Source organism: Rhinolophus sinicus, linkage group LG09 (assembly GCF_036562045.2).
Source record: "Rhinolophus sinicus isolate RSC01 linkage group LG09, ASM3656204v1, whole genome shotgun sequence".
NCBI lineage: Eukaryota > Metazoa > Chordata > Mammalia > Chiroptera > Rhinolophidae > Rhinolophus > Rhinolophus sinicus.
The window spans coordinates 46,003,998-46,029,820 of NC_133758.1; the positions used below are offsets into that span (position 1 = coordinate 46,003,998).

At 37.8% G+C, this 25,823-nt stretch overlaps 1 protein-coding gene across 8 annotated transcripts in view; it reads right to left on the bottom strand.

Annotated features, from left to right (window-relative positions):
* DLGAP1 (DLG associated protein 1) overlaps positions 1–25,823 on the bottom strand; it is an 860,924-nt gene that overhangs the window by 359,823 nt on the left and 475,278 nt on the right. The gene's annotated exons all lie outside the window — the stretch shown is intronic.

The following is a 25,823-nucleotide window of genomic DNA, read 5'->3' on the forward strand; positions in this document are numbered from 1 at the left end:
GGTGCAGTTGCCCCTTCACGGTGAGCCAAGCCAATCTGTAGCTAGTTAAGACCAAAAACCTTTATCTGTTCTGGGCTTTTCTTTTTTCCTTGAGGGCAGAAATTCATTTTGAACAATATCTAACACATAGTAGATCATTAATATTTCTTGAATTAAAATAATTTATTTTCAAAATTCTTATGAAAAATTCTCTGTTTTGCCCAAACTATGAAGAAAATGATTTTTTCTACACATAAGATACCCTCTCAGGATTGGCTATGGGAGTAGTGATTTGGATAGAATTTGGGAGATGAGGTATCTGGTAGGGTGGATTCAGCCTACGAATGAGAATCAGGACCAATAACATTTTCAGTCTTTTTCTACCTAAGGCATCTCTTGATGCAGCTATTAAAAATAAATAAGAAGTGGTTTCATTTTCAGCTTTCTTTACCAGTCACTTTCAAAGAAAATCAGTTATCATTTCCTTTTGTGCTCTCCATTCAGTTTTCTATTTGACATCTCTTTTCTGGTTATTCAGTTTTTGGGGATCAGTCTCTGTCTTAATTTCACTGAGTCCTAACATCTTTCATTTCTGAATCTGCTCGCCTCATTTTCTAAGGAACAAAATGATTAAATTGAGAAACATATATTTTAGAGAATGAAGAGAAAAAGAAAAAAACAAACTTTACTTGACTGTTTGGAAGTTTGGCTTCCTAGATTGCCAGGCTTTGCTGACTTAAGTATGAAACACTATTTTGATTTTGGAATCATCAAAGAGCTTATTCATGTCAAGGTTTTGAAGTGCTAAACTACAAAGATGGAGGATTATCTACTGTAATAGAGATTATTTTTTTCTGTTGCAAGGAACAGAACATGGCTGCCAGGAAATAGTCTGGGCCTAATGTATGATTACGACCCTAGTGAATTTGCAGATCAACCAAGCTGATCAGCCATTGAAAACGGGAGATAACTGAGAGACTGCAAACCATACCTAAGAAAAAATGGCACTGCAAATAAACCCCAATTCAAATAACATAACCCACATCCCAAATGTCTTCATTCCAAATGATTCCATCTATTTATATAATAAAACAATTAAAGTACAAGCTTTTCAAATTTTTATGAGTATCTCATATCTCCTCAGTATCACAGTTCTTAGATTAATCAGTTATCATTAAGTCTCTGTTATAGGTCAAATTGTGTCCCTCCTAAATTCATATGTTGCGGTCCTGACCCTTAGTACTTCAGAAGGTGACTGTATTTGGAGATAGGGTCTTCAAAGAGGTAATTAAGGTACAATGAGGCTATTAAGGTGGACTGTAATTCAATATGACTGGTGTCCTTATAAGAAGAGGAGATTAAGACACAGACACACATGGAGATGACCATGTGAAGACACAGATCCTAGATGGATATTTGCAAGCCAGTGAGAGAAGCCTCAGAAGAAACCAACCTTGCTGGCACCTTGATTTCAGACTTCCAGCCACCCAGTCTCTGGTACTTTGTCATGTCAGCCTTAGCAAACTAATACAGTCTCTCATAAATGTTTTATCACTTTTATATCCATTTTACACACACACACACACACACACACACACACACACACACACACACACAGAGTAATGGGGGAAGATGGAAGAAAATACCTTCACCTTTCCTCCTGCTCAGTCCACACCAAAATGAATGTAAAAAAAATGCAAGGTGATGTTGGCAACTCTGGAAATAGCTGAAGCCTCCCACCCCATCACCAACACTGACTCTTAGCCACCTCAGCCAACTTTCGGCTAAGGGTATGAGGTGCCAAGGCCCCATAAGACTGACAGAACCTCCTGAGGGAGGATGCTTATCCCTGGTAAATGAACATTGCTATAATGAACACTGTCGCTGAAGAAAGTGTATTTCCCCTCAGAATGAGTGAAGGCAGCAAGAAGTTGAGAATCACCTTTTTGTTGAGAGGGTCTCCTTGCTGTGCTTCTACCTTGGGCCTTTGGGGTAGATGAAGGGATACACGTGATGATGGAGTGACCCACCAAGCTTACTGCCCAGGTGCAGTGGAATTGGAACCTGCTCAAGGTATGCCTGGAGAACAAAACAGTGAATGTGGTTCTTGTTTTAACAACCGAGTTTGGTTGCTTTTTGAATAAACCGTTGGGTGGCCTTTTATCATATTAACTTTGTTTTCTTTTTAAAAACTCTTTGAATTCCTGACGTCTAGGGTAAGAATCTCAGAGGCAGCAGAGCCATGAAAGCCAGATAGCCTGGGTCTGAATCCCACCTGTTCTCAAATAACCTCTCTGTGCTTTCAGTTTCCTTGTCTCTAAAATGAGAATAACAATAATATTTGCATCATCAGGTTGATGTAATTCCTGGTACAGTGCCTGGTATGTGAGTTCATTAATATTATCTATTTGAATATGTCTTCTTGTGTTTAATTGTGTACTTTAGGAAGAAAATAGGAGTCACCAGCCAAAGTATGAGCCAGCTTATAAGACTGAAGCAAACTTGAAGCAACAAGCATATACCACTCTCTGATCTCTTCATATCTCATGCCTTGGGAATATATAATAATAATACTTTAAAATAGTTTTGTTTGGAGTAGGCTGAAGGGCTTAGAAGTATCACTGAGCACTATGGTTGGTTCTAATATTTATGTAGAGATTTAAAAAAAAGATTAAAGTGAATATCAAGGTAAATTTTGAAAGAGGAAAGAAAACAAAACCATCACCAAGAATTCTTAAATATATTTGCTTAGTACCTTTTATATAAAACAAAAACGATATCTTATGGGATTCCAAGAGTTAATATATTCTGTAAAGCAATAGTTTCAAACCATGTGGTTTCCTTTAAATATAATATATAGTTCTAGGAGTAGATAATTTTAGGCTACATATTTAGAATCTCTGTTGATAAAAATTATTAGATAAGCCAAGACTGAAGATGATGTGATTGGTAACCTCATCTTCTAGGAAATCAAATCTTAAAACTTGATTTTTATTGATGCCTCATAATGGTTTGGATTGTGGTAGAAAGCTGCAGCAGGTATACTTAATATCAACCTTCATCTGATTAGGTATTTTATAGCTTGTTATTTTATTCCCTTGTTTTTTTCCTTGAATCTATTGGTTGCACAAATAGCTTTAAAAAATGAGAAGTAGTGAGCATCTCCCATTCTTCATTGCTGTCTGTGATGCAAGGGCTACTATACGGACTTCCTTTGACCTATGCATAGCCCAGTGGGACAATATAATGGGTAGATGTGAAGCAAGAACACTCTGGCTTGGTTCATTTGCTCACCATGCTTAATAATAATTATTGAACCAGGTCAATCCAGGGCCTTGACTAAATGTGTCAAGATGTGGTTCCTATAAGTAACAGGGATCAAGAAATCAACATCTTACATGTAAAGCCAAACATTAAGAAATTAAGTCATCTACCAAGCCAAATCAATGTAGAATTGATCAGTTATACATCTATATTATACATATATGTAATTATACATATATATGTATACAATTATATACATGTATACACACACACACACAAACACGTATATATATGCTTTATTACCTAGATTTTTCTGGGAATTTACCAAATCTAAAGCAAGCAAACACAAAAAACAAAAAGTAATCTTAAAGGCAGAGTATTTCCTGTTTAAGAAAACTATCAAGTATTAAAATAATTTGGTCTCTAACTCATGAAACCTTTTTGGAAAAGTTCTATCATTTTTTTGTGGACTAACGTTATTCATACTGAAAGGTTCTGACTTGTTGCTAATACAGGATGCCAGAAATATCTGAGTCACTGCTAAAATTAACACTGAATTTTGATTGAAAACAAAAGCAAATAAATTACATTCATCTCATTTCATTTAAACTCTGATTCGATGCTTTTAGACCTTAATGCTTTCATCTGAAGATATATTTAAAAGATTTTTCACTATGTTCTTGGTATTGTTGAGAGACAGGCAACCTTACAGGATGAGTGTTTTATTCTTTGGATGGATCTCCAACGATACAGAAGTCAGGCATGCGGTAGGAGATGCCTCTAGGGTAGGACTCCATGTTCCATTCTCCATCAATCCCCAAACACATTATTTTTTCCTATCACAAATATTGCACTCCATTCTACATACTTTGGGTTGAAATTAAAAAAGGTGTCTGTCTGTCTGTTTTCCCCACTGCTGTTAGAGTTTCACAGAATTCTTCCTTTGCTCTCTGCACGTGGCTGTTTATATTGCCTGCACCCTGGCTTCTTAGGCACTGTATAATAGTGAATCTAGTTAGTCTATTGTCTTTTACTGAGAAATAATCAAGCCTGAGTGTCTACATTAGTGAAAGTAAAGAAGGAAAAAATAACACATTTGGTAGGGCACAGTTAAAAATGGCTCAGAGGAAAGCTGTTATTTCGAAGAAAAGGTTAAGAAAAAGAAGCAGGGGTTCTGGTCAAGATGGCAAAATAAATGCTGTGCTCACCTTCTCTCATGACCACATCAAAATTACAACAAAATTAGAAAACAACCATCATTGAGAATTGCCTGAAATCTTGCTGAACCAAAGATCTACACTAAGGACATACAGAAGAAGTCACATGGAGACTGGCAGGAGGGGAAGAGACATGGAATGGCTGGTCCCACACCTGCATGTGGCCATTAAAAATGGAAAGGGATACCTCGGTTGTGTAGTCCCCTGAGGGAGCAAGGGGTCCCAGCATCACACCAGGCTTCACAGCCCAGGGTTACAGTTATGGGGAAAGATGTCCTTATAACTTCTGGTTATGAAAACCAGCGGAGATTGTGACTGAGATGGAGGGTGGCTAAAGTCCCAGGTACTCATCTTAAAGGGACCACACATGGACTTACTCACAGGCAGAATCCTTGGCTCTGATCTCCAGTGCTGGGATGGCAGCTGGAGAGGTGGTGGGCATGTGTGGGGGTGAAGGGATTGTATTGAGTTGTCTGGCTTCAGGGCTAGGGCTGGAGGGACAGCTTTTTTCCAGATGGAGGAAGCCATTGTTTTCCCAGATGGAGGAATCCAATGATGGAAGCCACTGTTTCTTTGTTGAGCCTTCCCCCTCCCTGATGTGCAGACACAAGGGGCCACCATATCTGAGTCTCCATCAAACTGGCTGACATTATTCATTCACCACACCCTGATGATTCTGAGACTCTCCCCTACCCAACTTTTGGGCATGCCCAATCCACTTTCAGTGGCTTTTTTTGTACAAACAGCCTGCCTTGGCTCATGCTGCAGACTTTCCCAGTTTCTCTCAGATGTTTGTGGAAACCAGAAAAGCAGCATCTGGCTTGAGCATGTCCTGTACGATGGTTGAGCAGCACTAAGCTCAGCACTAGTGACAGCCAGCCTTGATTAGCAGCCTGGCTTCTTGGGGGCACTTCTAGGCATGGCACAGGCAGTAGCCATCTGTGGATTCTTTTGTGGCTCCTGCCAGGCAGTGCATGGGCTATTGCTGAACTTGACCTGAAGTTGGTCCCCTCCCAGGAGGCCATGGGGCTGGCATTCCCGGTGGCTAGCTTCAAAACAAGCTGGAGCATCACCCAGACACCTGCAAGGATGACATACCCAAGGAACTCATTGAGCAGGTACCAGAGCCCTGCTGAGACAGATCCTGCTCAGTAGAGTCAGTCCCTGAACCACAACTCCTCTACTGTAGTCACAGCCAGTCCTCACAACCAGTGAGCCCAAGGGTCAATCCCTTCCATTGACCTGCAAACAGCAACCAAAGCTCAACTACAACAGGAGGGCACACACAACCAACATAAGGGACACACCTGGAGTGTGCAGCTCAGGTGACCAGGAAGAGTGTGCCACTGAGCGCCACAGCACACCTTCTATATAAGGCCACTCTACAAAGACTGGGAGACATAAAAACAAACACAAGGGCCAGCCAAAATGGGGAGACAAAGAAGCATGTCCAAAATAAAAGAACAGAACAAAACGCCAGAAAAATAACTAAACAAAATGGAGACAAGCACTCTGCCAGATGCAGAGTTCAAACACTGGTTATAAGGATGCTCAGTGATCTCAGGGAGAACTTCAGCAAAGAGATAGGAAACATAAAAATGGAGATAGAAAACATAAAAACAAGTCAGAAATAAAGAATACAATAACTGAAATGAAAAGTACACTACAGAGAATTAAAAGTAGATTAGATGAAGAAGAGGACTGATCAGCGATTTAGAGGATAAGGTAGCAGAAAACACCCAATCAGAACAGCAAAAAGAAAAAAGAATCCAAAAAAATGAGGACAGCTGAAGGGGCCTCTGGGGCAGTATCAAGCATACCAACATTCACATCATACGGGTACCAGAAGAAGAAGAGAGAAAATAATTGAAAACCTATTTGAAGAAATAATGATGGAAAACTTCCCTATCCTGGTGAAGGAAATAGATATACAACCCAGGAAGTGCAGAGAGTCCCAAACAAGATGAACCAAACAGGCCAACACCAAAACACATCATAATTAAAATGCCAAAGGTTAAAGACAAAGAAAGAATCTTAAAAGTAACAAGAGAAAGGTAATTAGTAACCTACAAGGGAGCTCCCATACGACTGTCAGTTGATTTCTCAACAGAAACTTTGCAGGCTAGAAGAGATTGGCAGGAAATATTCAACATGATAAAAAGCCAGGACCTTCAACCAAGATTACTCTACCCAACAAAACTATCATTTAGAATTGTATGACAGATAAAGAGCTTCCCAGACAACAAAAAGCTAAAGGAGTTCATCACAACCAAACAGGTATTACAAAAAATCTTAGACTTCTTTAAGAAAAAGAAAAAGATGAAAACTATGAATAATAAAAGAGCAGTAACTACATACCTATCAACAATTATTTTCAATACAAACAGAGTAAATGTTCCAATCAAAAGACGGGGTGAGGGGGCGGAGGGTGTGCTGAATGGATACAAAAACAAGACCCTTACATATGCTACCTACAAGACAGTCACTTCAGATTGAAAGACACACACAGACTTAAAGTAAAGGGATGGGAAAAGATATTTCATGAAAATGCTTATACCAGATTATAAAAAGTAGCAATACTTATACCAGATTATAACAAGAGGCAAAGAAGGTCCTAGTAATCCCACTTCTGAGTATTTATCTGAAGAGTCCCAAAATGCTACTTTGAGGGGACATGCTCATCCATATGTTCACTGCAGCATTGTTTACAATGCTCAAGATATGAAGGCAACCTGAGTGTCCCTGAATGGATGAATGGATAAAGAAGAGGTGGTACACATATACAATGGAATATTACTCAGTTGTAATAAAGAATGAAATCTTGCGAAGTGCAACAACATGGATGGACCTAAAGGGTATTGTGCTGAGTGTAGTAAGTCAGACAGCAAAAGGAAAATACTATATGGTGTTTAACTTATAAGTTGAATCTAAAGAACAAAACAAACAAACAAACAAAATAGAAACAAAGTCATAGACACAGAGAACATTTTGATGTTTGCCAGATTGGAGGGGGTGTGGAGGTGGGTGAAAAAGGGGAAGGGATTTAGAAGTACAAAACGATTTTTACACAGTAATCATAAGGAATATCGTCAATAATATTGTAATAACTATGTATGGTGTCAGATGAGTACTAGATCTATTAAGGTGATAGATGGGAGGGGGTTTGAGTCAGGGTGAAAAAGGTGATGGGATTAAGAAATACAAATTGGTAGTTATAAAATTGTCATGGGATTGTAAAGTAAGACATAGGGAATATAACCAGTAATATGGTAATAACTATGTGTAGTGCTAGGTGGGTACAGTCAGGGGAATCACTTCATAAATTATATAAATGTCAAACCACTATGGTGTACACTTGAAATTAAATTAAAATATATTGAAGGTAAAAAAAAAAAAAAAAAAAAGAAGCACCAAGAATTCCCTGCCCCGAGTCCTTATGCATGATACCATTCAGCATCATTTTCTGGCTCTGTGGCAGTCATCTGCCTGCCCATCCTCAGGTTCATTCTTTCCCTTCCCCTGTTTTGCCCTGCATCAAGGGGCAGGTTGCAAACTCTATTTCCCAGCCCCCTTACAATTCACTTGAGTTATGTTAATTCGGTGGGAGGGTTGGTCAGAAACTGAAGGATGGGAGTCATGGAGAAGGCAGGGTATTTCTCTCTCTCTTTTCTTCAAGTGGGCTCAGTGGTCATAAGACCCAGCTGTGGCTTTGGGTTCTGGTGACACACATTTTCCCTGTGTCTCCACCCCTAGCTTTAGGGTGGTAAAGTGGTCCTGTTGCTACTTTGTTTTTCAACTCTTGCTATCATCCTTGTAAACAATTCCCTATGTAAATTACCTCTGTTGAATTATGTGGCCTATCTTCCTCACAGGACCATGGCAGTTACATCTCTATTGTCTTTTGATGGGTAATTTCCCTTTTCAGACATTTTTTATTGAATTTATTAATCAGCACATTTTCTACATAGGGTAACATTATCTTTGAATTATGTAGGATTGAATTGGGTGTATGTGGTTCACCCATATGTAATTGTTTGTATTTAATGTCACATAGATAAACATTTGGCATTAATATTAGTTTATTCTTTCTTCTCAAAACATAAATCTGTTATTTTCTATCTTTCTGAGAAGATCATTTATAAGACGGGTGAGGTGTTAGTAATAATTAGACTAAATAGTCGCGTAATCATGATAGAAAAATGTATCTTGTTGAAGAACACCTGTCTACACATTTTGTTGTTCACGTGATCTTTTGTTTCTTTAAGGAAAATAAATTTATTTATTTAAATTCTAAAACACAGATGGTATATGCTAGGAAAAACATTAGAAAAGATGCAGGTTTATAAAAACATCTGCGATCTGAAGGCAGAGTGGGAAGTGAATTCCACATTACTTAGAGATTTTTTGTGCCACCAATTAAATATCTCCATAATGTTCTCTCTGGTCAACTCTTTTCATACTGTAATCTGGGGTCAATTGACACTTCTTCGTGGAGTCAAGTCCCCTCTGTTACTGTCAAGTCACAAAGACCATGCCTTCTCTCAGTAGCACATGTCATGCTTCAGTCTATACTTATTTGCTTAATTATTGGAAGAAATAGGCAGACTATTTCTAATGTTGTTTATGTTTATTTTAGTAGTGAATAGCACATAATAAATACTTAGTTAAATCCATCTGAATGAATGAATGTATGAATGAATGAATGATAAACAGGCATAAAACTTCTCAAGCTTAGCAAGTGGTGACAGCACTGGAACTGGCACACACTTCTGCTTGAAGCTCCAGGTAACTCTTCTGATCTCAGATTTCATTTGTCTTAGCCCAAAGCAAATTCACTTGACAAAGATATTTTACCCCTACTTGCCCTGAAAAGGGACTGTTTGTTCACTGGATTTTCTAACTGTAGTGTTACAATAAAACTGAAATGAAATTTTGAATGGTCAATAATTAAAAAGAAAAGCATAGATATCAATGTGAATGAATTGTATGAGATGACAGTTATCCATGTTCAAGGAATGGAAAGATTGGAGGGCAATCAAACAGGAGAAAAAGTGAGAAATTGTTCCTTAAACAGTGCCATATGAAGGTGAATAATGGTTGAATACCTCATCTGCCCTTCGTATTAAGAAAAAAAAAAATCAATTGTTTTTGGGTTAGCAGACCCTAGACAGCAACGGAAAAAAAACTCATTTAGTTCCTACATGGGTACCCTGCTATAAAAATAATGCAATTTATCTAGAGCTTATTCAAGCATTAACATTCTAGTTGGAACAAATGAGTGAATTAAAATGTGATTGGCAGTGGTTTTGTGGTGGTTCTACATTTTTAGCACAAAAATTAAAAGCAGCAAATTATATACATTAGAAATACAAACATAAAAAATATTTCCAGGTCTGGTAATCACTATAATACAGCAGAAATTGACATCTGACACACTTTGCGTTGGTATTATATAATCCTTAAATGGATGAGTTTTACATTTTAATGTAAAAGATGTCTTTTGATGAATATATTAAAAAACATTTGGAGAGTACTTGTCAAAGTATCTTGAAATTGGTGTACTGGTTCTTCATTTTTCTTTTTCTTTCTTTCTTTATTGTTTGGTCCAACTCTATAACTAAATTTAATTTCAAATGTAAAACTAAAGTCTTTTGTAGTTCCAAAAACTCTTTGGTATACAAAGAAGAAAAGTTGACCTATTAACTGAGTGTTGATTTTCTTGAAGATTGAGGAGATTAGAATGATTGAGATAGTTTATGGGAAGCGCAAGATAGTAGAAAAATATATGGGAATTGCTGTCTGGGAGGGAGACAGTTACCAGTGCCACATTATATTCTGTTAGTGATTAGTTGGTTGTTAAGATGGATTCCAATGCCATGAGTGGAGCATTTGACCAAAGTCAACTGATATAAACTCAGACTATACCTTTTTGGGGAAAAAAATATTTCCCTATTCAGGGATGATTTTTACTGCTTTTACTTTTTTGATGCCAGATGGGAAGATATCAAGGAAGTTTCCTTTAAACTCCTTGGCTCTGTGCCATGATGTATCAAATGATGGTGCTCTGGCTTTTTGACCAAGCCTACACTCAGGGAGCAGGTTTTCCCTGGCAGGCAAAGGCTGTTCTAACTCCACACCACTGACTGGTCTCCCTTTTGACACACATTAACCAGGTGCCCAGATGGAGATAACAGACCACCTGAGTGGACCTGCTGACCCTGGTCCCAAACTTGCAGCCCCAGACTCAGTAGTCTTCTATTTCTACTGACTGAGCTGAGATATGACACAAAAGAGCATGCTGAGCATAGAAACAAAACCGTTGCACATGTTCTCAGAGAAGAAGATACATTAATATTGGTCATTTAACTGCACATATACTCATTTGTCAAACTTCAATGAGATTGCCTTACATAAAGAAAGATGACTACCGGATGAATAATCACACTTTTAAATATATAAAAGATTTTGGAGTATGCTCAGCAATTTGCCTTTGTTGCCAAAGAATCACAAGCAATGAAACAGAATTACAGGCAGGAGCGAGTTCACAATAAGTAAGCACTTGGAATCTCTTTAAACTATTTAGGACAGATTGCTACATGTCACTCTCCTGATGTCCAGGGCCATTTGCCTACTTAACCATGAAATGATTCAGCTACTATTTTACTGAGTTCCTGCTAAGGTTAGGCTCTATGTTCACTCCTTAGAAGACTGATAGTTATCTCCAAGTCTGTTAATTGAAAATAAATAAACAGCATAGAAAATAAGCTAAGTCTTTTAAAAAATTGTTTAAAAAATTGCTTTGTCTCAGGTTTGTGAATGAACAATCCTTTAAATTTCCTTAGTTCCTGCAATGGTATGTACCAGTGTTGTACTTTTTATTTTTCAAATGGAAATATTTTTAACTGTTAAAATATTGTTTAAATGATGGTAGTAAGTTATCTGATATTTCATGTAGTATAAAACACACACTAAAGCTTTTATGTTATTATGATTTACAATAAGGACTATATACTTAGTCTTCATTCCTGTTTATGGCTCAGAGCTCTAAAAGCCCTTGGAATTTCCTACTTGTTGAGAGCTATAAAGGCATTCGTTAGGTTAATGAGGTGACTTTGGACTGTACAGGAGGGTGAGGGCTGGTTGCCAGGAGAACCACCCTGTGATTAGAAGATTGGAACTTTCAGTCCTACCCCCCGACCTCCAGGAAGGGGAAAAGGGCTGGAGGTTAAGTTTAATCCCTAATGGTCAATGACTTTATCAATCAACCATGTCTATGTAATGAAAACCCAAAAGGACAGGGTTTGTAGAGCTTCTGGGTCGGTGAACACATGGAGATTTGGGGAGAGTGGTGTGCTCAGGGTGGGCATGGAAGTTTGGTGCCCTTTCACATACCTTGCTTTATATAAAACTTCATCTGGCTGTTGATTTGTATCCTTTAATATCCTTTGTAATAAAGCAGTAATCTAGTGAGTAAACTGGTTTTCTGAGTTCTGTGACCCCCTTCAGCAAATTGATAGAACCCAAGGAGGGGGTTGTGGGAAACTCTGATTTAGTGTGTCCATCAGAAGTACTGGTAACAACCTGGACTTGAACTTGGCATCTAAAATTGAGGAGGGAGGGGAGCTGTCCTGTAGGACTGAGGCCTGAAGCTGTGGGATCTGATTCTATGTTGAGGTAAATAGTGTCAGAATTGAGTTAAACTGGAATACCCAGTTGGAGTCCAAGAATTGCTTGGTGCTGTGGGGAAACTGCCACCCCACACTGGAATTGGATGCAGAACGCTTTTTAGTCATCCTTTGGAATTCTCATAAACTAGTCTTACTAGTCTCTTATTAGTCTCTAGTAAGGTGGAAGAAAATGGCTGAGGGGACTCCCTGGCTTGAATTAAACTAGCTAATCCAGCTTTTTGCTTGGGACTTTTTATTGCCACTACAGTCACATTGTACTGAAAAGGGAAAACATTTCTTTTTAACATTATTATTATGAAAATTTACCTCATCTCTTTCCCTAAATATAAGGTAAATATTGATATTTATCTTGTTTTTCTCAATGTATAAAAGTTATAGACAATTGTTTACCATTTGCAAATGCATAGGTATTTTATCTCAAGGAAGGAAATGTCCAAATGTGGAAAAGATAAAGACTTAAGAGGACTAAAAGATCAAATATATGTTAAAATAAAGCTATCTTCCTGAAAAGATATCTTAAAAAACATTTCCCCTCTCATTATAATTACAGCCATGTTCATATGATGCCACTCAAGGGATGGGAATGAAAGGCTCTGTAGGGTACTGTCTCTATTCAGAAGCCTCTGATACTAAACTGCCAAAACATAATTTGATGTAAAATGGTGTGAACAGATTTTATTTTAATCGACACATTTGAAGATGAATGGTAGGATGAGTGAAGGATCAAACTGTGAATGTACTTCAATGAAAGTTAAACAATCTTTTTACTAAGAAGTAAAATAATAAAACTATTCCACACTTAATGATTTTAAAGCAAAATGTTATTTGACGTATCTCTCTAGTGCAACAGCATTGTGTTCAAATAAATGAGAAATCTCAATTGTCTATAAGAAACATGTGAAGGAACTTTTTGAGACAATGATAAATACAGGATTAGGAATTTCTCAAAGGGTCTATAAATTGCTAAAGGTATGAGGTACTTTTGGCCATGGATACAGAAAATATTTTAATGGCTGCCAGATAGGAGGAGGGGTTGGGGGTGTGGGTGAAAAAAGAGGAAGGGATTAAGAAGTACTAGATTGGGGTACCAGATGGGTACTAGATTCATTGGGGTAATAGGTGGGAGAGGTTTAGGGGACAGGGTGAAAAAGGTGAAGGGATTAAAAAGTACAAATTGGTAGTTTCAAAACAGTCATGGGGATGTAAAGTAAAGCATAGGGAATATAGTCAATAATACGGTAATAACTATGTGTAGTGCCAGGTGGGTACTAGTCAGGAGGATCACTTCTTAAATTATATAAATATCTAACCACTGTGCTGTATACCTGAAATTAATATAAAATGATGCTGACTATCTACTGTAATTGATAAATTTAGGAAGGGGGGGGAGGGAAAGGGAAATAAGAGGTCCAAATTTCCAGGCATAAAACAAATAAATCATGGGGATGTAATGTATAGCATGGGGAATATAGTCAATAATATTGTGATAATGTGGTACAGTGTCAGATGGTTCCTGGACTTATCATGGTGATCACTTCTTTAGGTATATAAATGTTGAATAACTATAGTGTATCCCTGAAACTAATATAATATTGTATATTAGCTATATTTTTAATAAAAATCTTTTTTAAACCCCCAAACAAATGAAGACTGAGAAAAAGCTATTAAGAGAGCTCACAGTTTGAGAAGTAGAAGGCCCAAGACAACTTAATAATCCTCTTTAGAAAAACAGCCTTTGTGTGTCGTTTTATGGAATTTAAGGATATCACGTTATAAATAGCGTGTTTTCCACAGCATTAGTTCCCTCCCATGTGTTGCCTCTAAGCACTGAGAAGCATATTTTGAGTGACAGTTTCTCAGGAGGTAACATGCAACCCTCTTTTTAAAAGCCTCCATTGGGCACCCTTCTACTATTTACTTTAGCCATTGGTACCAGATTTTTCCCAAGCAAGTCCTGTGTTAAGACATTTGATGCCTTTCTGAAATGGGCTCACCTATAACATCGTGAAGGAGACTTTCAGAACAACTCATTCTCATACCTTGACTTTTCCCTTTCAAGTATAAAACAAAAAAACAATAGATAATGTTTGGTTTTTTTTCTTCCTCCACCTGTCAATGGTTTAGTTCAACCTACTGCAGATTGATCAAACAGAGAAGCAGTTTTAGCATCAAATTATATCCTCACACAAGAAACTCAAGTCTTCCTTGTCAGCTTTAAATGAGTAGCCAGTCTTTGACAGGCTAACTTCTGTGTCTTTATAATCTCCTTAGCTTTTTTTTTTCCTTTTTAAGAGGCAGAAACATCTTTATCTCAATATTTTAAGACCCAATTTAACATGAGAAGGTATCTTGAAATAATTACATGTGTTTTCCTTAGGTCCTGGTGTTGACCTGAAACTTCTAAATTCTCTCATCCAGTTTTTCTCCAAATCTATTAGACTTCCTTTGCTCAAGACCAGAGTTCTCCATCAGAAACATAATATGAGTCACAAATGTAATTGGGAGATGAGGGTAAGGGGTCAAATATATGGTGATAGAAGGAGAACTGACTCTGGGTGGTGAACACACAATGAGATTTATAGATGATGTAATACAGAATTGTACACCTGAAATCTATGTAATTTTACTAACAATTGTCACCCCAATAAATTTAAAAATAAATTAAAAATAAATAAAATAAAATAAAACAAGCACAAAAAAGAAAATGTTCTAGTAGCCACATTGAAAGTAAAGTGAAATTAATTTTAATATTTTATTTAACCCAGTATATCAAAAAGTATTATTATTTCAACATGTAATCAATATAAAATTATTAATGTGGTATTGTCCATCCTCTCTTACACTATGGCTTGGACTCCAGTGTGTGTATTACATTTAGGCACATTTCAGTTCTGAGGAGCCTCATTCTAATCACTCAACAGACACACATTGCAAATGGTTAATGTATTAGAGAACATGGTTCTAATTTCTCTCCATTCACAGTCCTCAGGAAAATTCTCCCTTGAATATTCCTAATTTCCAGGATCTTTAATGTGCCATTGGATGCTTTTTTTCTGCTTTAAAACTGCATAGACTTCAGTGAACACCCTTCGCTTGAATTGTAACTGCTTTAAATTCCATTTCTCAATTTTCTACCCTTGTCAAACTGTTCAAATAAAACCCAGGACCTTTTCTTTGAATTGGTCATTGCCCACAGCTCTCCCCTTCTCTGCCCTTGTTTGGTTTTATAGCTATTTAATTGTTTCCCATTCCCTCTCCTTTGTGTGTTCATCCTAAAAGAGGGAGAAGGAGACAGGGGTTCTCAAATTTCAGAGTGCCTCAGGACTCATTAAAACACTTACTGCAGGGCCCCACTTCCAGTTTCTGACTCTAGAGATCTGGGCTGAAGCGAGAGAATTTGCATTCCTAGTAAGTTCCCAAATGATGCTGCTCCTGGTCTGGGACTCCACTTTGAGAAACGCTGCTCTAAGTTTCCATCTTTGGCACTCTGGCCTTTCTCTCTGGAGGTGCCTGCTCAAGAGTCATGGCCCCTCTTCTGGATGACAGAACCCTACTTAGGTTCACGGTCAGCTGGCCCTCACCAGTGTCAGGGCTGACCTTGTTTTAGCCTGAGTCAGTCCTGGCCAAAGGTAAGTGCACTTTCTCTAGCCAGTAACCAGTTTTGGCCAATGAGACCTGGGAGGTGGAGGATGAAGCTTCTAGGAGCTTTTCATACTCTGTCAAAGGGACATAAGACAGGCTTGCTCTTTTCCTGCTACTGAACATTGTTGCCCAGGTACGTCCCTCAGAACTACAATTGTCATCCTGGGCCTCTGAAGGGAATGGCCAAAGTGGCAGAGCTGCATACTGACCATGGAAACCGAGATGAAAGAATAAAAGGAGATAATTGAGGATTTCACTGAGCTGCCGAAAGAAACCACACTAAGGCCTCCCTCCTGTGGTATAAACAAAAATAAGTTTATGTATTATATTTAAGCCACTTCTAACTGGGCTCTCTGTCACTGCGGAAAACCTCCCAACACTTCCAATGAGAGTTTCCATCCTTCCCTCTTCAAGTGCCTGACTGGTTGGTGTTTTTCTTAAGTCAGCTTTTAACCCTACTTCTTTCTCTACTGAATTTTGTCTTCCCTCCCTGTCTTTCTTGCTTTGCCACAATGAGGGCAGACCAGTCCCTAACATTTTCAAGGCTTAAGACAGGAACACACATGGAGGGTGGCCTTACCCATTTCTCTTCCCATAGCTGGATCCATCCCACACTATGAGTGACAGGCACATAGGCACCTGCCAGTGTGTTCAAGCTTTGCTTATAATTCTCCGCTCTCTGAAAACCATACATCCTTCATCAAGGAGTGAGCACATTAGCACCTGGTCAGTCACAGGAGGGCAGACCCAGGGAAGAGCTATGCAGTGCAGGCATTGGAAGTGGGCTCAGGGCCACTTGACTGGGAATTCCAGCATCCCAGGCACCTGGAGTGTGGCCTACAAGTGGAACAAGGGGAAGCATGGACTTGGGGATCTACAGACTCCTCATGCTACTGTGAGAGGCATCGCCAGAGAAAAACCACGGGGGCTTCTAAGCAAGGTCCCCAGGGCACTGGCCCTGGTTGCTCACGTCTCAGAAATGAATGCTCCTGTGACTGAGCCGATTCTTGGACTCAAAGTCACATTCAGTAAAAGCTTCTGTTGCTGAATAGTAACAGGTCATTTCTAATACTTTGACCCTTCTTTGGAACAAGATAATACCCTAGCAAACTGATTTAAAAAAAAAAAAATCTGGAAATTTTGAAATTTAAATAAAATGTTGTATTATATACACTAGGTACATCCTAATGGTAAGATTTTCTTTCACTATTGTTTCTAATACTCTTATTATTTCTTCTTTCTTAGATTCATTTGCTGTAATAAATTCCTTAGTTATTTTTGCAGAAAGGACCTCATCTGGTAAAATGTATTCCACACACTCTTTGTTTTCCCACATTATATTTGAATGTAAACTAGATACAAACTAGGTATTCATTTTTCCTCAGCACTTTGGAAGACTGATACTGTGACTGATGACACATAGAATCACTGGTGAAATGTCTAGCCTATCTGCTCCTCACTTCTGTGTGAGTAATCTGTGTACACATCTCCCTCCAGCCTGGAACATTTTATACATTCATAAATTTATTTATATCTGAATATTCTGGGAGTGAACCATGCTGTGTCCTTCAGGGAAATTTTCTTTCAGTTTGCTAACTATTTTCTTTCCTCCAATGTTTGCTCTTCTAAAACTCCTATTAGACAGATGGATGTTGGAGATTTAACTCTATTCTTGACCATTCCCATTTTTTCCATCCCTATGTTATTTACATGATATTTTAGGGACACTTTCCAGAACATTCATTCTTTTTAGCTGTATTCATTCTGCTATCCAGTCTTTAGACTGAGAGTGTGTGCTTGTTTTTTGATCATATGGTTAACTCCTAGGAATTTGAAAAACAGTGACTAGTTCTTATTAAATATTATTGACTATTTGAGGAAGATAGTCCTTTTATTTTCATACTTATTTTAACAGTCTTAGTTGTTTTCTATTGACACTATTTCCTTGGTCTTTGTTCTTCAGTTTGTTGAATTTGATGTTTCTCTTTGAAGGTGTTGGTTTCTTTCAAAGTTTGATGATTCTTGGTTTTCTGTTCACATTTTTGTTGAAGGACAGGATTGAAGACTGAATTTCCTCAGCTCAAATATAAAACCCTATTAACTTTTCTATTAACGTGGGTTCTGACCTCTGCAGCCTGTCATCTAGAATTATAAGGAGGACAGGATGCATGAGACTGCCTTGCTATGGGGGGTAGGGAAGAAGAGGATTTCTCCTTACCTGAAGCAAAGCCCTGGGCCCTCTCTTGTTACAGTTCCCACTTCAGGATACATCCTCAGTGCCCGACCCTGGGGGCCAATGCCAGCCTCAACGGTCTCATTTCATTCCCCCCAAGTTTTACACTGCTCTTCTCAAAGACAAATCGATGAAGATCTTTCACTTTGTCCAGAGAATATTTCTTGGGCCATTGGCCTGGAGGAAAGTATCACAGCTGTCTGGGCTGTTATGTGCATAAGGATGAGGTGCCCTACTTACCTTGCTCTTGCAAAAACCATCTCTTAATTACTGACTCACTTGCCCAGGGCCCTTTCTAGCACTTGGGTCTAGTTTGTCTCTATCTTCTCTAGTGGGAATTCTTTTCTTTCTTTCCTTTTTTTCTTTAACTTTACCCTTGAAGGTCCATTCTTTCCTGTGTAATTTGGGCTGTGGTGTTTTGTGTGTGAATATATATATTATATAACATATATAATATATAATATAATTATATAATATATATAATATAATATATATAATTCAGATATAATTGACATAGAACGTCGTGTATAATGTGTTGATTTGATACACGTATAGTCTGCAATGTGATTACCACTATAGCATTAGCTAACGCTTCTACCATGTTATATAATTATCATTTCTTTCTTTTTTTTGTGGTGAGAACATTTAAGATCTAGTCTCCTAGCAATTTTGAGGTACATAATATAGTATTATTGACTATAATCACTATGCTGTGTGTTAGATTTCCAGGACTTATTTACTTTCTAGTTACAAGTCTGTACCTTTGACCAACATCTCCCCAATTTGGGCTGTGGTTTTATCCTCAATTTGATTCCCTCTGCTTTACAAGTTCTCTATTGATTGGTCCTTTAATATTTTTCAGTGTAGTTATAAACAGTTCTTTGTTTTCATTGCCAGTACCTCAATATATGTCCTCTCTTACAGAAGCTGTGGATGCAGAACCTTTCATATGAGCATTCGCCCCGCTCCAGTTAACCCCCTACACCTAGATTATCTAATAGGAGAGCCACAACTAGCCATGTGTGGCCATTGAACACCTGATTTTGAAGACTTTGTACAAAGAAAAAGGAATCTAAAATATCTATTAAAATTTTTTATATTAATTACACTTTGAAATTTTAATATTTTAGCTGTATTGGATTAAATAGAAAATAGTCTTAAAATTAATTTCACTTGTTTCTTTTTGTTTCATAATGTGGCTACTAGAAAATGTAAATTGCATATGTGGCTCATGTGTCCATTGCACAGCACTGCTCACACTGCTGCAGGACTCATTCCTTAGATAAAATTGGGAGGAGTGGGTCAAGATAATGAGTTGAATATGTGGATAGACTACACATTCGTCCTCAAATCTTATCAAAAACACAAAAACACAAAAAAGTAAGATGAACTATGTTCCTGAAAGTGGAAATGTGGATGGAAAGGAGAGGTCAGACCAGAGGTTTATTCTTTGGCAGACTCTACGTGTTTTAGGGATCCATTTGTTATAGGTACAATGCTCAGGAAAAATCTCAATGTTTCAAGCTTGGGACAATGGGTCAATAATAGTCCTCTTAATTGTGTGAATTGTGACATCATTCAGGAAGAAAGGAGTTAGCGTAGACATGCCAGTGGAGGTATGAAAACATGAGTTTGGTTTTGAATTTGTGGTATTTGAGGTATCCTTGGGCTATCCATATGTCCACTAGATAGGTGACAGCATGAGCAATATTGGGAAAAGAGCATGGCACTAGGGAAAACCAGATGGGTGTATCAGTGCTGTGGCTGAAACCACCTGAGGGCATGCACTCAATGCTGGTGTTTTGGGAAACCTACCTTTTAAGAGTGGGCCTATGAGGAAAAGCCTTGAAAGGAGAGTATTAGCAAAAGGAACTTTGATACACTTTATACTCCTAGACTTCATATAGCAGTAGCACAAAGGTGGCTTCAAGTAGGCATTTGTGCCAATTATAGCTTTCTATACACTTAGTGTTTCAGGAGTTAGTGTTAGGAACATGAGGTATGTTTTAACCATAGGAAGCTTTTCTCAGTCAAGGTTTTTTTTTAAGAGGTGGTACTTAAATATGAGAAGGAGAAAGTGTAATCAAAGGGAGTTGGCCATGGAAACAAAGGAGTCTTACCTTGGTTTAGATTGGGATGAATGGATCTAACTCTATTCATTCATGTTTATAAAAGATTCTACTATGAAAATTAACTAGCCATGGTAGACAATGAAACTAAATTGATGTTAACTCCAAAGCTAAAGCAGAGTACAGCACAGTTCAAATTCTAAGTACCTGGTCAAAGGAAGATTCCTGTTGTTTTTAACGCTATAGTAATATAATTTAAACATGGGGAGAAAAACAACTTTCTATAAACAGTCTGAGGCACAGATCCTCTTTATTTTTTTTTCTGTGGCTTAAATTCAGAACACGAAATGCTGACCAAGACCACAAAGCATATAATCACTGTCAAATATATATTTGAGCTACGGCTTCAGGTCAATATGGGAACTTCTACTAATTCTCAAGTTGAAGTCTATCTAAAATATTCTGGAGGACCTGAATGAAAAATTTGGTCTTATTTGTAATGTTTTGAAAAATACTAGCCAGATGGAATTTATGTTGAGTTCAAAATATAATCTATGGTCTAGATTAAAAATAAACGTTAAGGACAACATAAAGACAATGGCATGAGATTTCTGTTAAGCAGCCCAAGCATCTGCCTTTGGAATTATGGATTTTGGGATTTAAGAACAGATTTGAGTATAGGAATTTATCACTGGTTGGAACAACACATCCAAATATTGGAGTAGATTCTGATGAAATTATGAAATAATATCTAATGAGGCACCAATACGGTGTTGTAGAAGTAAATTTAAAGATTTAAATTTCATCAATTCAACATGTGCTTTGGTGTTCTACAGTCTAAATAGTATTCTAAATGATTCTGCAATGAAGATGACAAAATCCCTGTTTGCTTGGAGTTTATATTCTAATTGCCTGATACAGATAAATATTTAAACAAATTACTACATAAATAATTTCAAATAAGTGCTCTAAAGGATATAAAATTGGGATAGAGAATGATGAGGAATCATTTTGGCTAATGTGGCCAAAAAAGGCCTGGGGTTAGGGGAGGGCACTGCAGGCAGGGGAAATGGCAGCTGTAAAGGGGGAAAGCCCAGAGTCAGGAGAGCTTGTCATGTTCAAGAGGGAGAAAGAAGGCCAGGGTGTCTGAAATTCCATGGGGGCTAGGTGGGTGGGGAAGGGGTAGGAAACAAGGGTCGAGAAGTCATGCCTTATAGACTATGGTAGGAGACTTGAATTTTATCCTTTTGTGGAGGGAAGCCATTGGCAGTTTATAATCAGAGAATTGTTACAGTCAGATTAACCCTGAAACAAAATCATTCCAGCTGCTGGGTGGAGCATAGACCAATGTAGGTGAGAGTGGGAACTGTGAGATGAGTTATGAAGCTATTGCCATGAATTAGGGGAAGAAAGAAGGTGGTTTCACCCATGGTTGCAGCAGGAGAGATGGTACAAAGAGGTTGGATCAGAAACACTTGAGAGCAAAAGCTGATCAAATGGGTTTGTGGAAAGTTAGCACATAAAAGAAATTCAAGATGATGCCTAAGATTTTGGCTTGAATAACAGATATATGGGGGTGATAGCTACAGAAATGGAGAAGATTGGGGAGAAGTACATTTGAGACAAATGAGGATTCTGTTTTGGACCTGTTACATTTGAGACACTTATTAGGTATTCAAGTGGAGATGCCAAGTTGGCAGGTAGATAAATGAGTATGGAGCTGAGAGGGGAAGTCTGGTCTGGAAATGCAGACCTGGGTGACATCAGCCCATTGGTGTTATCTGCACTATAGGACTAGATGAGATCATCCAGGGCTAGAGGAAAAGGCAGTCAGGAAAAGAACTCCCTAGGGAATTCCAGTGTTTCTAAAGAAGTGGAAGGGAAACCAGGAGGTAAGGTGTCACAGAGCCTAGAGAAAAGAGTGGTTTAAAAAATGACTAGTCAATTGTCTCAAACTGCTGACTAAGATGCAGACAGAAAACTGACCACAGAACCTGGCAAGACATAGGTCAGTCATGACTTTATGAGGATTAAGAGACTATGGCCCTAATTCTGCCAGTAGGTATGTACTAGTTACTTAGATTTTCCCTAAAGCATATAATGACTTTCATACAGGAGCAAATTATATACTTTTTGGCATTTTATACTTTTTAAAGATTTACATTTGTAGTTAATTGTGATCTTTTATTATCTCTATATAGCACTATGCTCACATTCTGAAATAAACACTGTTAGTTTAGGATCTTAGGATATGTCAACAACTTGGCACAGAGATGTATCAACCACTTAGTACTTTTGTGTATGTGGAAGTACCTTTCTGCATTCACAGAGAGGATGTGTCTGCCACAGTTGTAGAGGGCATTCAGGAAATGCTAGTCTACCTTCCTTCTTCAAAACAGTTATTGGGCCCCAATTACGTGCCAGGCATGGGGAGAATCAGCAGTAAATGGGAAATAGATCCTAAACATAGGCGTTTCAAGGACTTTAACCATTGCAGACATTTGTCCTAGTGTTGCAGAGTTTGATTTAGAGCAGGGATTCTCATGATGTGATTCTCAGCAGCACCTTATTAGAAATGCAAACTCTATGGTCCCACCCCAAACCCACTGAATCAGAAACTGAGTCAGCAGTCTGTATTTTAACATGTCTTCCTGGTGATTTTGATGCACACTCAAGTTTGAGAACCACTGGTAAGGAGGTAGGGAGGCTATCACCTGCAAATTACCATATGAAAAAAAGAAGATATTACATGTAGAGGTAATGATTGTATTTATTTAGTTTTGTATTCAGACTATGTGGAGCTATTTAAAAATTTGGACCTATTTAAAAAGTTTATTTATTTCCATTATATAAGTAAAACTAAGAATGTCATGCAGGATGTTATGCAGGGTCTCCGGTCCCACACCTCACATAAGAACACAGGACATGGTGAGGCCAAAAAGGAACATCCACAGAGCCATAGATAGGGGAGTCATACCACTGTAGTCTCGCTGGCGGCTGGGTTGCAGACACAGGAAGCAGGAGCCACACTATCCGCAACCTGCCATCCACTTCTGTGCCAACCGATCTCACTTGCTAGCTGCAATCTGCTCTTGCTAGCTCCAGCGACCATCTTCTTGCTAGCCCCCATTTGCTGCTAACGAAGCCACAGCAGTTATATTAGTGGCCAATGGCTCACTGGTTACAGCTGACGGCCAACTAGCCACATCTGATGGCCATCCAATCACAATTGATGGCCATTTACTACTGGAGTGAGCACCTTTCCACATGAGACCGAGAGCCTGGAAACTGTACTCCTGGCTCTGTCCCCACAAAGAGCTTCTGAGGAAGTTACCCAACTGTGCAGATTGGTCTCAGTATAAATACATGGCTCTCAACTACAATGAACACTTGATGCCAAGTGGGAGCCCATGTTTTCCTTGTCAGCACCTTCTCACTTGTTCCCAGCAGCTGATTTGAACTTTCTATTTGACTATTTGCTTATCATTCCTGCAAAATACCCTTCACAAGTAAAACACATTATTGGAAAAGCTTCCTGACATTAATCCTTGAAATTTATCTAACTCTATCTCACATCTTTCCCCTTTCGATCATGTTTAAATGAAGGAGATATACCTGCTCTAATATCAGGTCCCCAGGTCCCCATCCCCTCCTCTTTCTCCTATAGCTTAAACCTTTCACTGTCCAACAGTATCTTAACTTCAGCATTTACACATGCTAACAGGCTCTTTCATCTTAAAAAGAACAGCTAAATCTTGCCTCAATTTCACATCATTTTCAAACTATTGATCTCAATCTTTTATATAGGAAAATTTCAATTAGGTTGGTGCAAAAGTAACTGCAGTTTTTGCAATTATTTTTAATCTCTTAAACTGCAATTACTTTTGCAGCAACCTAATACCGTTGTACTTGTCTGTTTTATTGTCTTCATATTTCCATCAACCAGCATGTCATTTAGCTCATGGCAGGCAGTCAACTAGTATTTGCTGAACACAATGGCTAAATGACACATTAAAAAAAAAACTTGAAAATACCAAAAAAAATATCATGTATCATCTCTTTATCTAAATAAAATCATCATGGAAGTTTTACATAGTTAATATCTTTATATTGCTATTTCCAGTCTTCAAAAGACAAATAATAATTTCATGAAGTTTTAGAGAGAGCACAGCAATGTTTGAAGGATGATTCAGAACTGGTATTAAATTGTTTGTGCAAATATTATTCAGAAAAAGTAAAGGTAATTCTTTTTTTCTGTAAAAACTTAAATCATCATACCCAATGAAACCTTTATTGTAACAGTGAATAAGTAATACCATGTAAGGGAAGTTTGTTTTTTTCCTTTCCTTCTCCCTGTCCAACTTTATGGAGCTAATAAAAGAACGTACAACATTTTGCATCAAGAAGAGAAGTAATGAAGATAAACTAGTAACAAACAAAACAATGGATTTTTTGGAAGAGCATTCTTCCCCCAGTTTTATTTTAAAACACATATGTTGTAGGTGACAACAGGCCAATGAAACAAAAAGGGAAAAGAGGTAACTAATGAATGAACAGCATTGGGAAGATAGTGAGTATATTCTGAAAGAGATGTTCCATTTTCCTTAACAATGATTACATGTATTTTGTTACTCTGAAAGAGTTTAGAGGGAAAAAATGGAAGATTAAGGTAGTTTAACTCTTCAGGTAAAAATATTTCCATTTACATGCTCCAAATTTTATAGTACTCTAATATTATGGAACTATGCTAAAAATCTCACTAATTATCAGCTGGCCCATCAATATATCCAATAATTTTCACCTAAAAAATACAGTCACTTCTTGAAGACAAAATGGCAGAGAAACACAATGAGGTCTCCTATTATAGGTCTTACAAAATATCTTGCTGTACATTTTACTTCATCAGTACTTAATGTTACACCACTGACACATTCTACCTTTAAGAAAGAATATTAAAGAGGGAAGAATGCTTGCTCTCCAAACAAAAAGGATATGTATAGAAAGAAGAGTGACCCAGGATCTGATTTATAAGAGAGATCCAGAATAAAGATAGCCATACTCACAGAGAAAGATGTACCATGGCCCAAGGTACGTAAGTTTCACACTTCAGTCTAGTCTTAAAAGGTTATACCAAAGAAATGAGCATAGATGTAGCTCTTCAGGTTTTTATTTCAGATGTGAATATTGACAAATCTATGCATAATCAAAATTGTTGCTTTTAAATAGAGTGCTAGCTTCCTTCTGCCAACTATTCTATGCCTGTCAGCTTTTAGCTATGGAGCTCTACCAAAAGACAATGTTTATTTAATGTTTTAATGTGCTTCATGTAAAGTACATTTCATGTATAGAACATGTAAAGGAAGACTTTAGGACTAAATAGCTCTGGTAAAAGGCCCTCTTAAATCTGTCTTGCCTGTGTGTTAGGATGGAAGGCACATGTAGAGAAGCTGGCAGATGTGTTGTATAAGCATGTGGGCGTTTAATCAGTGCTTAATAATAATGGTAAGTTTGATTCGTGTTTGTCATTTTCGGCAGAGCAACAGAACACATTTTTCCAGAGCAGGATGAAGCAAACATATTACAAAAATGAAAATGCAGAATTGAAGATGAGTTGAATAATCATTGTATTCATGCAATTTATCCATCCTTTCTTTCATATAAAATATGATTTCATTGAATTTTATTTTGGCTAAATGATCACAGCTTTAGTTTTAAATCTCAGAGAATATAT